The sequence below is a fragment of the Sus scrofa genome, chromosome 1 (genome assembly GCF_054392235.1).
Source record: "Sus scrofa isolate SSC_HxYL_T2T_F1_AM1 chromosome 1, Sscrofa_HxYL_maternal_Yorkshire_Landrace_v2.0, whole genome shotgun sequence".
NCBI classification, from domain to species: domain Eukaryota; kingdom Metazoa; phylum Chordata; class Mammalia; order Artiodactyla; family Suidae; genus Sus; species Sus scrofa.
The window spans coordinates 50,953,144-50,966,138 of record NC_139383.1 but is presented as its reverse complement, the minus strand read 5'-3'; the positions used below and the strand labels follow the sequence as shown (position 1 = coordinate 50,966,138).

The 12,995-nt window shown below is 39.5% G+C and overlaps 1 protein-coding gene across 1 annotated transcript in view; it reads left to right on the top strand.

The window, feature by feature from the left end:
* The window catches only part of B3GAT2 (beta-1,3-glucuronyltransferase 2), a 103,344-nt gene that overhangs the window by 85,115 nt on the left and 5,234 nt on the right, over nucleotides 1-12,995 (top strand). The gene's annotated exons all lie outside the window — the stretch shown is intronic.

The window sequence follows — 12,995 nt, the reverse complement described above, 5'->3', positions numbered from 1 at the left end:
GTAAATCTTAATTTATCAGTAATTACATTACATGTAAGTGGATTAAATAGTCCAAAAGGCAGATGGGCAGAATGGGTAGAAAAATATCCAACTAGATCGTATTATATACAAGGCAAATATTTTAGATTCAGAGAAACAGATTGAAAAAACAAAGGAATGGAAGAAGACATAATTAAATAAGAAATCCCCCCAAAAGAGCTGGAGTGGCTATATGAATAACATACAAAATAGACTTTACGACAAAAATTGTTACTAGTGACAAAAAAGGTTGTATTATAATGATAAAAGGCAATCTAGGAGTTCCCGACATGGCTCAGTGGTTAACGAATCCGACTGGGAACCATGAGGTTGCAGGTTCGATCCCTGGCCTTGCTCACTGGGTTGAGGCACCAGCGTTGCCATGAGCTGTGGTGTGGGTTGCAGACATGGCTTGGATCCCGCGTTGCTGTGGCTCTGGCATAGGCCAGTGGCTACAGCTCCGATTAGACCCCTAGCCTGGGAACCTCCATATGCCGCGGGAGCGGCCCAAGAAATGACAAAAAGACAAAAAGACAGAAAAAAAAAAAAAAGGCAATCTATCAAGAAACTGAAATAATTATAAATGTATAATATCTTAAAATGGAGACCTAAAATACGTAAAGCAAAAACAACAGAAGTGAAGGGAGAAATAGTTCAATGATAATAGCTACAAATATCAACTCATTCATCTCTTAATAACAGAATAAGCTAGATAGAATAGCTGGAATAGAAGACTTGAAAAGCACTATAAACCAACTAGACTTTAATATCTATAGAACATTTCACGCAACAGTGAAATACACATTCTTTTCAAATGCACAATTGAATATTCTCTAGGATAGACCACATTGTGTTAGGTCTTAAGTCATAAATAAAAATAAACAAAGTATGGTTTTAGGCCACACTGGCAGGAAATCAGAAATCAATTCCAGAAAGGAGTTTGTGGAATTCAGAAACATGTAGAAATTAAATGGCCCATTCCTAATTAAACAAGAAACCAGAAGAGAAATTGGAAAATACTTTGAGATGAATGAAAATGGAAACAGGAATACTAAAACCTATAGAGTGGACTCAACAAGTGCTTAGAGGAAAATTTATAGCTGCAAATACCTCTGTTAAAAAGAAAAAAGATCTCAAACCAATTACCTAATTATTTACCAGGAGAAACCAGAAACATTAGAACAAACTAAACCCAAAATAAGCAGCAGGGAAGAAGTAAAATTAGAGGAAAAATAAATGATATAGAGAATAGAAAAGCAATAGAGCATATCAGCAAAACCAAAAGTCTTATTTAGAAGCATAAAGAGTTGGCAGTTTTTTAGTTAGACTGCCCAGGAAAAAAGAGAAGCCTTGTATTACATTAGAAGATAATGTTATTGATTAGAAAATTTATTAATATTACTAAAATGACAGTAATCTGCAAATTTATCTAAAGATTCAGTGCAGCTCCTATCAAAATTTTGGCTGCTCTTTTTGCAGAAATAGACATGGTGATCCTAAAATTCATATGGGAAAGCAAGGGGCTCAACAGCCAAATGATCTTGAAAAAGAACAAAGGTGGAAGACTTACACTTAACATAACCCCTTATGTGGCAGAGGCACCCAGAGCCTCAACTCCCTTGCCACCTTCTATGCTCTCTTGCGGCTTAGAGCTCATGACTCAGGCAACCCTGGAAGCAGTGGAGGTGCCCACCTTCCCAGAGCCCCAAGCTGTGATGCTAGTGACAACAGTAATACTGGCAACAGCAAAGCAACATGCCCCCAAGGACACAAACAGCAAGGAGGGCACCAAAAGACATGGCACAGGCAGGGGAGGGTGACGTATTCAAGGTACTGAAAGATAAAAACTGTCAGCCAAGAATACTCTATTAGCAAAGGAGAAATAAAGTCTTCCCCAGACAAACAAAAAACTGAGGAAGTTCATCATCACTAGATACACTTTATAAGAAATATTGAAAAGAAGTTTTCTAGGAGTTCCTGTCATGGCTCAGAGGAAATGAATCTGACTAGTATCCATGAGGATGTGGGTTTGATCCCTGGTCTCACTCAGCGGGTTAAGGATCCCATGTTGCTGTGGCTGTGGTGTAGGCCAGTGGTTATAGCTCCAATTCAACCCCTAGCCTGAGACCTTCCATATGTTATGGGTGCAGCCCTAAAAAGACAAAAAGAAAAAAAAAACTTTTTCTACCTGAAATGAAAAGGCCAGTATACAGGAAGCTTTGAATATGATGATAAATAGAAAATAGCAACTCTGTATTACAATAGGTTGTTAGACAATTATAGCATGCAGGTTAAAGGCAAAAAGCTATAAAATAACTATTTCAATTTGGTCACAAATTCACAACATAAAAAAGGGATAGTTTGAGACAACAAAAACATAAAAGGGGAAGAGAAAAAGGGTGGAATTGCATAGGCAAAGGAGGATAAGATGCTATCAGAAGAAAAAGGACCTAATTTGTTCTTTTTGTTTACTGTTTGTTGTTTGTTTGTTTTAGGGCTGCAGGTGTGGCATATGGAAGTTCCCTAGGGGTCAAACCTGCATCCTCATGGATACTTACAGGGTTTGTTACTGCTGAGACACAATGGGTGCTCCGAAAGGACTTTAATGTATAAGACGTTTTCTAAAATTCTCATAACCACAAAACATGAATGTAGAACAGAGATACAACACATAAAAAAGGAGGACCTGAGAAAAACGTCATAGAAAACTACCAAATTAAAATGGCAGACAAACACAAGGACAAAGAAGCAATGGAGATATGGAGCAACTTGAAACAAAAGATAAAATGGCAGAACTGAGTCCTCATTTATCAGTTACCCTATATGTCAGTGAAGTGAATTCACCAATCAAAAGACACAGAGTAGGGAGTTCCCATTGCAGTGCAGTGGAAACAAATCAGAGTAGTATCCATGAGGATGCAGGTTCGATCCCTGGCCTCATTTAGTGGGTTGGGGATCTGGCGTTGCTGTGAGCTGTGGTGTAGGTCGCAGACGTGGCTCCATCCTGCGTTGCTATGCTATGGCGTAGGCTGGCAGCTGTGGCTCTAATTCGACCCCTAGCCAGAGAACTTCCATATGCTTCAGATGTGGCCCTTAAAAAAAAAAAAAGACACAGAGTAGATGACTGGATTAAAATTTGTTGCCTCTCAGAGACTCATCTCAGCTCTGAAGACAGAGGTTCAAGGTGATTGGATGGAAGATGATACTCTAGGAAAATGGCGGCTGAAAGAAACCAGGTGTAGCCATACTCATGTCAGACAAAATATACTTCAACCCAAAAGGGTAACAAGTGACAAAGATGCTAAGGATATAATGATAAAGGAGACAATTCATCAAGAAAACATAATAGTTAATAATGTATGTTCACCTAACATTTAGGAGCACCAAAAAATATAAAGCAATTATTAACAAACCTAAAGGGAGACATTGACAGCAACACAGTAATAGCAGGGACATTAACACTCCAGTTACATCAGTGGATAGATCATCCTTACAGAAAGTCAACAAAGAAACAGTGGCCTTAAGTGTAATATTAGACCAGATGGCTTAATAGATTTATACAGAACATTCCATCCAAATGCAGTGGAAGACATATTCTTCTCAAGTACACATAGAACATTCTCAAGGAGACAGCATATGCTGGGATACAAAATAAGTCTCAATTATTTAAGAAGACAGAAATCATAACAAGCATCTCTTCTGACCACAGTGGTATGATACGAGAAATTATGAAAAGCAACCTGGAAAAATCCCAAATATATAGAAACTGCTTAATACGCTACTGGGTAACTCTTGGGTCAATGAGGAAATCAAAGGAGAAATTTTAAAAATATCTCAAGAGATATGAAAATAACATACCAAAATCTAAGGTATGCAAGCAAAAGTGGTACTAAGGTGGAAATTTACAGCAATATAGACCTACATCAAGAAACAAGAAAAATCTCAAACAATCTAACCTTACACTTAAAGGAACTAGAAAAAGAACAAGCAAAGCCCAAAGTGAGTATAATAAAGAGCAGACTGGAAATCAATACGGAAGTTCCCGTCGTGGCGCAGTGGTTAACGAATCCGACTAGGAACCATGAGGTTGCAGGTTCGGTCCCTGCCCTTGCTCAGTGGGTTAAGGATCCGGCATTGCCGTGAGCTGTGGTGTAGGTTGCAGACGCGGCTCAGATCCTGCGTTGCTGTGGCTCTGGCGTAGGCCGGTGGCTCCAGCTCCGATTCAACCCCTAGCCTGGAAACCTCCATATGCCGCGGGAGCGGCCCAAGAAATAGCTAAAAAGACAAAAAATAGAAATCAATACGGACTAAAAAGACAATAGAAGAGATTAAGAAACTAAGAGCTGGCTCTTTGAAAATGTAAAAAAAAAAAAATTTTGAAAATGACAAACCTTTAAAAACCATTATTAAAAAACCATTTAAAAAATGACAAAACTTACAGGGAAAAAAAAAAGGAGGCTCAGTAAGATAAAATTAGGAATGATAAGAGGGAAAATTGCAAAGGATACCACAGAAATACAAAAGGTTTTAAGTGAATACTATGAATAGCTACATGCGAACAAATTGGACAACCTAGAAGAAATGAATTCTTAGAATCATACCACCTTTCCAAGACTAAGTCACGAAGAAGTAGAAAATATGAACAAACCAATCACTGGTACGGAGATAGAACCAGGTATCAAAAACCTCTCTAAAAACAAGTCCAGGCTCAAATGCTGTAACAGGAGAATTTCACTAAAAATTCAAAGATTTAATACCTGTACTTCTCAAATTCTTCCAAACACCTTGAAGAATAAGGAATGCTTCATAACTCATTTTATGAGGCCACCATTACCCTGATACCAAAGAAATACAAAAAAAGAAAATCACAGGCCAATATGAATGCAAAAAAATATTAGCAAATTGAATATAATACAGTACATGCAAAAATATGTGCAATAGATGCAAAAATGTTAGATGCAAAATATATTAGCAAATTGAATATAATACAATATTAGCAAATTGAATATAATACATTAAAAAGATCATATACCATAATCAAGTGGGATGTATTCCAGGGATGCAAAAATGGTTCAACACCTCCAAATTAATCAATATGATAAACTACACTAACAAAATGAAAGATAAAGATCATATCACCTCAACAGATGCTGAAAAAGCATTTGACAAAATTCAACATCCATTTATGATAAATATTCTCAATAAAATAGGTACAGAAGGAACATATTTCAACTTAATAAAAGCTATATATGACAGACCCACATCTCACATTACATTCCACTGTGAAAAACTGAAAGCTGTCCCTCTTTAAGATCAGGAACAAGAAAAGGATGCCCAGTCTTGCCACTCTTACTAATATAGTATTGGAAGTACTAGCAGAACAGTCAAGAAAGGAAGGAAGGGAAGGATGGAGGGAGGAAGGAAGGGAAAAGAAAAGGCGTGCAAATTGGAAAGAAGTGAAACTCACTATTTATAGATGATATGATATTATAAACATAGAACCCTAAAAATGCCACCAAAAAAACCATTAGAAATAATAGCCGAATACAGTAAAGTTGTAAGGTACAAAATTAATATATAAAAATCTCTTATGTTTCTATACACTAATGAACTGTCAGAGAAAGTAAGAAATGCCATTTATGGAGTTCCTGTTGTGGTTCAGGGGAAACGAACCCGACTAGTATCCATGAGGACACAGGTTCGATCCCTGGCCTTGCTCAGTGGGTTAAGGATCTGGCGTTGCCAGGAGCTGTGGTGTGGCTCAGATCTAGTGTTGCTATTGCTGTGGTGTAGGACAGTGGCTACAGTTCCAGTTCAACCCCTAGCCTGGGAACCTCCATATGCCGTAGGTGCAGCCCTAAGAATACCAATAAAAAAAGAAAAAGGAAAAAAAAAGAAATGCCATTTGTAATTTCAACAAAAAGAAAAAAGTACCTAGGAATAAATTTAACTGAGGTGAAAGACCTGTACACTGCAAGCTATAAGACAATGGCAAAAGAAAAGAGAAAAAAAAAAAAAAGACAATGGCGAAAGAAATTGTAGAAGACAACAAAAATGTAGAGTTAATCTATGCTCAATCACTCATTGGAAAAATTAACACTGTTAAAATGTCCATATCACCTAGAGCAATCCACAGATTCATTATAATCTGTCAAAATACCAATGACATTTCTCATAGAAATAGAAAAATCCTAAAATTTATATGGCATCACAAAAGATCTCTAATAGTCAAAATTGTGAGGCCAAAAGGAGCTGGAGCTATCACACCCCTTGATTTCAAATTGGCAGAAAAATAGACACAGATAAATGGAACAGAACTGAGAGCCCAGAAATAAACCCACATGTAAGTGGACATTAATTTATGACAGAGGAACAAAGAACATGCAATGGAAGAAGGACAGTCTACTCAATAGTGTTGGGAAGACTGGACAACCACATGCAAAAAAAAAAAAAAAATGAAACTAGACCACTATCTTAGACCATACACAAAGTCTACCCAAAATGGATTAAAGACTTGAATGTAAGATCTGAAACCAAAACACTCCAAAATGAAACATAGGCAGTATACTTTTTAAGTCAACTTTAGCAATATATTCCTGGATATGTTTCTTCAGGCAAGAGAAACCAAAGCAAAAATAAATAATTGGGATTACATCAAACTAGAAAGCTTCTGCACAGCAAAGGAAACCATCAACAAATGAAATGACTGCCTACCAAATGGAAGATGGTATTTTTAAATCATTTATCTGATAAGGGGGTAACATCCAGTATATATAAAGAACTTATATAACTCAAGAACAAAAACAAACACCCTGATTAAAAACTGGGCAGAAAATCTGAACACTTTTCCAAAGTAGACACACAGATGGCCAAAAAGCATATGAAAAGATGTCCATCACTGATTATTAAGGAAATGCAAATCAAAACCACAATGAGATATCACCTATTATTTAAAAAAAAAAAGATCAAGAAATAATGTGTTAGAGTGTGGAGAAAAGGGAACCCTCTTACACTGTTGGTGGGAATGTAAACTGATACAGCTGCTATGGAAATTAGTATGAGATTCCTAAGAAATTAAGAATGATTAATTTTCTAGCTATTCCACTTCTGGGTACTTATCCAAAGAATAGGATAACACTAATTTGGAAAGATATATGCCCCCCTATGTCCACTGCAGCATTGTTTACAATAGCCAAGATGTAGAAATAGCCTAAGGGCCCCTCAGTGGATGAATGTGGTACATCTATAAATGGACTACTACTCAGACATTAAAAAAAAAAAAGGGAGTTCCCGTCGTGGCGCAGTGGTTAACGAATCCGACTAGGAACCATGAGGTTGCGGGTTCGGTCCCTGCCCTTGCTCAGTGGGTTAAGGATCCGGCGTTGCCGTGAGCTGTGGTGTAGGTTGCAGACGCGGCTCGGATCCCGCGTTGCTGTGGCTCTGGCGTAGGCCAGTGGCTGCAGCTCCGATTCGACCCCTAGCCTGGGAACCTCCATATGCCGCGGGAGCGGCCCAAAGAAATAGCAAAAAGACCAAAAAAAAAAAAAAAGGAAACCCTGTCATTTGTGACTTGGATGAACCTTGAGGGTTATTATGCAAAGTGAAATAAATCAGTGAAAGACAAATACGATATGACTTCACTTGTTCAGAATCTAAAACAAATGAACTAAACAAAAACACAGTAGCGGCTACTAGAAGGGAGGGTAGATAGGGGGTGGCCAGTGGGTGAAGAGGGTCAGCTTTTAGTGATGAGCACACTGTAGTGCATACGGATGTTGAAACATAATTGTTGTACACATGAAACTTGTTATAAACCAGTGTTACCTCAGTAAAAAGATGAATTTTAAAAACGTTTAGTGCTTCTAAAAATAATCTTTCACATAAGAACTGCTTTAGAGGTATCTCAAATTTTGATGTCGTTTTTGTTTTCATTCAGTTTACTTTTTTTTCATTTCTTTATTCGTATGTTATCTAGAATTATGTTGTTTAGTTCCCAAATATCTGGAGATTTTCCAGGTATCTTTATACTGTTGATTTCTATTTTAATTTTACTGTGGTTAGAGATATACTTTGTATAGTTGGAATTCTTTTAAATGTATTGAGACTTGATTTATGACCCAGACAATAGCCTATCTTAATAGTGTTCCAAGTGCACTCAAATGTGGATTCTGCTGCGTTGGGTAGAGTGTTTGGTAAATGTCAGACCAAGTTGGTTGATGGTGTTAAGTCTTAAAAATCCTTACTGGAGGTTCCCGTTGTGGCTCAGCAGTAACGAGCCCGACTAGTATCCATGAGGATGCAGGTTCGATCCCTGGCCTCATTCAGTATGTTAAGGATTCAGTGTTGCTGTGTGCTGTGGTGTAGGTCGCAGACATAGCTCAGGTCCTGCGTTTCTGTGATTGTAGGCTTAGGTCAGCAGCTATAGCCCCAATTGGACCAGTAGCCTGGGAATCTCCATATGCCCCAGGTGTGCTCTTAAAAAAAAAAAAAAAAAAAAAAAAAAGCAAAAAACAAATCCTTATTGATTTTTCAAATTTGGAAAAATTTCACGTTACTTCTTCAAATATTTTTCTGTCCCCTACTCCCACGTTTCATTCTGTTCCCATGTCTCGTGTGTGCACGTGTGTATGTTGGTGTTTTCCCTTTTTTGTTTCCTTTCGGTGGTTTCTGCTGTTTACTATCTTTTACTGTTTACTGATCTTTTATTCTGCAGTGTCTTTTTTTTTTTTTTTTTTTTTTTTTTTTTAACAGCCACTCCTGCATATGGCTAGGGGTTGAATTAGAGCTGCAACTGCAGCCTACGCCACAGCCGCGGTAACAGTGGATCCAAGCCACATCTATGACCTATGCCATAGCTTGTGGCAGTGCCAGATCCTTAACCCACTGAGCAAGGCCAGGGATGGAATCCATGTCCTCACAGATGCTAGTCAGGTTCTTAACCCGCTGAACCACAACAGGAACTCCTATTCTGCAGTGTCTTACTGGTTTTTAATCTCATCCAGTGTATTTTTTTGGCTTTTAATCCCATCCAGCTGAGCCCAGAGTGGGCTCAATTTAGGTCTTTTAAAAATCTTCCATATTCCTACTTAACATGTTCAACCTTTCCCTAGGTTTTTGTCTTAAGCGCATTTATGTTTTAATGTCCTCGTTCTCGTACTTCTATCATCTGTGTCATTTCTGCTTAGTTTTCATTATGGGATTATAATTTCCTGCTTCTTAGTACATTGGTCATTTTTATATCTTAGGCATTTTAAATTCTGTTGCTAAGTACTAGAAAAACTATATACATATATATAGTGTTTAGTTATTTATATGATTGCATTTATATATATAAAATGTGTAGCAGGCATTTATTTTACATATGTATATACACACATAATTATACACACATGGGTGTGTATATGTGAGTATAATTATATGCTTGAATTATATATATATATATTTATTTACTTTTGGGTTTTTGGGGGGATACAATTAAGTTACTTAGAAATATTTTGGGAGTTCCCGTCGTGGCGCAGTGGCTAACGAATCCGACTAGGAACCATGAGGTTGCGGGTTCGGTCCCTGCCCTTGCTCAGTGGGTTAACGATCCGGCGTTGCCGTGAGCTGTGGTGTAGGTTGCAGACGCGGCTCGGATCCTGCGTTGATGTGGCTCTGGTGTAGGCCGGTGGCTACAGCTTCGATTGGACCCCTAGCCTGGGAACCTCCAAATGGTGCGGGAGCGGTCCAAGAAATAGCAAAAAGACAAAAAAAAAAAAAATTTTTTTTTGATTCTTTCTTGGCTTATTTCTAAAGTTTGTTAGGCAAAACCAGATAAGCCTTAATTCCATGGCTGCTCTGACCATGGACTGCTGCTGTCCAAGCATGTTTACAGGTGTCCCACTGCAGCCCCACCTTGATGGGCACCAGTGCTTGACTCTCCAGCTTCTCTCCAGTGGTTCCTTTCTTGCCCCAGAGAGTCTCACAAGCATTTGCTGATCAGACGAGGTGGGCCCGAGGAGAGCCCTCTACAGACAGCAAAGCTCTCCGCTCTCCAGTTGATGTCCTGTCAGTTCCAGCTGTCTTGGCCGCCCCAAGTTCCCGATTGTGCTCCTGAGTTTGAGGAGACTGCAGAGCTGTGTGTTCCCCTCCCAGAGGAATAGCCCGGAAACACACATCAGGCTGGAAAGTGGGGCGACACTAGGGCTCACATTTCTCTCTTTTCAGGGTTTTCTGTCCTGTGGTGCCTCTTTGTCAATATGTAGAAACTATTTTTTCAAATATCTTGTCTGATTTTTAGTTATTTAAGACAATAGGGAAAAACCAGTCCTTGTTGCTTCTGCATCGTAAGTAGAAATGGCTTTGATGGACTATGAAGAGCACTTGTTCATCAGGAAGCATACACAGAGGTGGCTCAGTCCTTCTGACTGGGAGGGAACATGTCTCCACCCCTACCCCACTCCACTCGAGGAAACCAGGAGGTCCTGCCTTCACAGCCATAACCAGTGTTCATTTGCGTTTTATTTTTTACACAACTGGCCAGGACAGAGGCTCCTAGTACCTCAAAATCTTCTGAAAACACCTTTAAAGCTAAATTAGTTTCACTGGAAAAAGGGAAGGGTAAATGTAATACTTGAGGCATAAATGCTTGGAAAATGAAGAAAACTCGATACCCATCTTAGGTTGGAAGCAATGGTTTAGAAGCTAAAGGCTCCTTGCCTGCTTTCAGAGGCAGGATTTTTTTTTTTTTTTTTTTTGTCTTTCTGTCTTTGCTATTTCTTGGGCCACTCCCGCACCATATGGAGGTTCCCAGGCTAGGGGTCCAATCGGAGCTGTAGCCACCGGCCTACACCAGAGCCAGGGCAACATAGGATCCGAGCCGCGTCTGCAACCTACACCACAGCTCACAGCAATGCCGGATCATTAACCCACCGAGCAAGGGCAGGGACCGAACCCGCAACCTCATGGTTCCTAGTCGGATTAACCACTGCGCCACGATGGGAACTCCAGAGGCAGGATTCTTAAGCTCCAATTTCACAGCGGGTCAGATGACTCCCCAGAAGGCAACTAGTGCTCAGCCTGGTTATCATGTGGGTTCTGCATTGTCAGCTGTGACCCACTTTCCTTGCAGAGCTCAGGGAGCGTTCTGGAGAAGAAAGTGGAGGGAGGCAGTGGGGAGCATCTGAATTATCCCCTCTCTCTTTTGTATTATATGAGCCAGCTGCCCGCTCAATCCCTCTCTGCAGGCTGCTGGCCTCCTAGGGGCAACCTATTCTCCAGTGAAGCCAGGAAAGGGCCTTGCAGCAAAACAGCATGTAGCTTCATAACTGGCTGTCAGCTTCACCTGAAGTGGTAGATTTTTGCCATGCAACTGCTTACAGAGCTAGAAGGATATCCCAAGCCAAAGAAAAGCAAGAAGATGCTCTTACTCTGAATCCTTCAGTGGTCACGATGATCAATGTGTCAGTCTTGGGGAAGAATGAAGGAAATCAGATCACAAGTGGCTTCACATAATTTTCTCAATGACTTCTGCAGTTTGGATCCTGTTGTTTTATGAGAATGGGGAAATAAAACCAGTACCTTAAGCAATGTGAAAAATATACCAGGAGCTTCAGTGTGACTGAAAAGGGCAGACTCTCAATTAGAAGAAAAAGATGAAGCTTATTTATAAGCACATGAAAAAACCCAGAAATCTTTTGATCCTAAAATCAGAGTTTATCTATTAGAAGTCACTTTCTTGTATTAATTTGAACCTTTGGCCTTTTATATTTATTTATTTATTTATTATTTATTTATTTATTTTTGAGCCCCTTGGCTGTTGGAGCTATATTTGAGGAAGGCTTCAGACTTGTTGGCAAAGTCAGGTGAAATGCGAGTGGCCTAGAACTCTCACGAACCTTTTCCTATCATCACTGTCTTCCAGTCATACATGGTGGCTAATACCACCTCCCCTCATAATGGTATTTATAGGTGTTTGTATTTATATATTTTAGGGTTCATTGAACAGCACTTTGCAGTTAGTGCAGACTTTCCATTCACTATTTTTTTTTTAATGGTCATAAAAACAGTATATAGAAGTTCCCAGGCTGGGGATCAAACCCACACCTCCACAGCAACCCAAGCCATTGCAGTCAGATTCTTAATCCACTGTACCACGGCATTCACTGATTTTATATTGGACACAAGGTGAGGAGCTGTCACTCCTCTCTTGCAGATGAAGAAATTGGGAAGTTTCAGAAACAAAGTTTAAGTGCCTTGGCGGGTTCTCAGCTGCAAGGGCCCATGAAAAACAAAAGCCTGCTAATTCTGAATTCTGCCAGAATGTGCTGCCCACTCCAGGACTGGTGGGGATAGGAGTAGAGTCCTGAAGATAATCTTCTGTAGTCTCTGTTCTGCCTCACTCAGCACCTGCTGTACCAAGTTGTCTGCAGGTAGCTTATTGGTGAGAAGTGCTTGGAGGCAGCAGAGTCAAGAAACATGGGGCTGGTTCAGACTGGCATCTGGGGAGGTTAGGGGACGCTGGCTGTGGTCTGCCCACAGTTCCCCCAGTACAGACAGGTATCATTTGGGGTTTTTTTTTTTTTTTTTTTTTTTGCTACCTATACTTTTGCAAAAAGAAGCATAAATCAACTCAGTTAATGTAGGGAAGGGCAAAATGTTGCTAAGAAATGTTCCTGGAGATTGGTCCTCATAACTTTGGAAGGGTGTCTAGCTTTACAGTGTCCGCTTAAGTCATTCCGAGCAGAGGTCCAGGGCTCCAGACTTTAAAAATAATTACGATAGTGGTGACAGCTGCTTGCTGAGATGGCTTGTGGAATACTTAACGGCTAAGCCTTTAACACACAGTTTGTTAAATTCAGATTAAATAGTAATGATTTTTTATAAGACCAAACCATTCAAGGAAATTAACACTAATTTGTTTCCTTGAAAAATGAAATATAAGAAACAAATTTATCAAATGGCCCGGTATCTCCTGTACTGACTTCCAAATCCTCTAC